This window comes from Etheostoma spectabile, chromosome 18 (assembly GCF_008692095.1).
Source record: "Etheostoma spectabile isolate EspeVRDwgs_2016 chromosome 18, UIUC_Espe_1.0, whole genome shotgun sequence".
In the NCBI taxonomy this organism is placed as follows: domain Eukaryota; kingdom Metazoa; phylum Chordata; class Actinopteri; order Perciformes; family Percidae; genus Etheostoma; species Etheostoma spectabile.
Genome location: NC_045750.1, coordinates 14,767,143 through 14,768,216, shown reverse-complemented (window position 1 = coordinate 14,768,216; position 1,074 = coordinate 14,767,143). Strand labels below are relative to the sequence as shown.

Below are 1,074 nucleotides of genomic sequence, written 5' to 3'. Positions count from 1 at the left end.
GGGAATTAAGATCGAGGGAACACCAAATAATAGAGATATTTCACACTCACACGCATTAGATTGCGCATTTCACAGCCAAAGATTGTGCTTGAACAGAGTGAGAATGAAAGGAGCAGCCAAAGGACAGATGAAGGTGGTTAGAGATGAAGAGTAGTCAAAAAATAAATAAATAAATGAGAATACAATATATTATATATGTGAACCCAAACCTAATATTAATGTTTTTATCTAATACGTACACCAAATAATTACTGTGGTGACTCCTCTCTTTGGTGGTAAAAAAAAAAAAATCAGCTGTTACTGCTTATATACACATTCTGTATATAATTTACAGATACTTCCATATTCCATTCAAGTCAGATAAAAGACCTGAGGGAGTAGATAGATAAGGTGCAGCCCGTTCATGTTACAATCTGAAATCTACACCCCATTGACACTGCACCATAAATCCAACTGACCCTGATAAACTAAACAAAACACAAAAGGATTGGGTTGCACTAGCTATTCATAAATCCCTTACTAACTCTGTGCATTGAGTCCTTTCCAAGCTCTACTGCTAGTTTGTGTCTAACTAGTGATTTACTTAATCACTTTTGCACCATAAAATGTTATGAATTGTCTTCAGTTAAGACTTTTATGTAAACAGGAAGTACCTGTCACATCAGAAGCTGTCCTTTGCAAATTTTGACGTGACTTTGTTGAATTATATGCATAATTGGAGAAATCAGTGTTACAGAGTTAGTTAGTAGTATTTACATAGTTTTGAATTAGCAAGAAATATTCCATTATGCTAACCTAAACCAGTGATTCCCAAAGTGGGGGTCGGGACCCACAGGGGGGTCGCGAGCCAGAGAGGGGGGGGTCGCAAGTTGATTTCCAGAATTAAAAATTAAAAACCATTAAAAATAGCATATGTTAGCCATGATTTTAACACAAGATAAAACTGTTGTGTTATTTTGTGTTGTCAACATGCTTGTGTTTGGACACGCCTATAGTGCGTCCGCCGTTGCGCACAATGTTTATATACATTTATAGTGGGGGGGGTTGCGAGTCACTTGCACCGTTACTTTGGGG

The 1,074-nt window shown here is 37.2% G+C and overlaps 1 protein-coding gene across 12 annotated transcripts in view; it reads right to left on the bottom strand.

Moving 5' to 3' along the window:
- The window catches only part of itsn2a (intersectin 2a), a 36,866-nt gene that overhangs the window by 21,149 nt on the left and 14,643 nt on the right, over window positions 1-1,074 (bottom strand). The gene's annotated exons all lie outside the window — the stretch shown is intronic.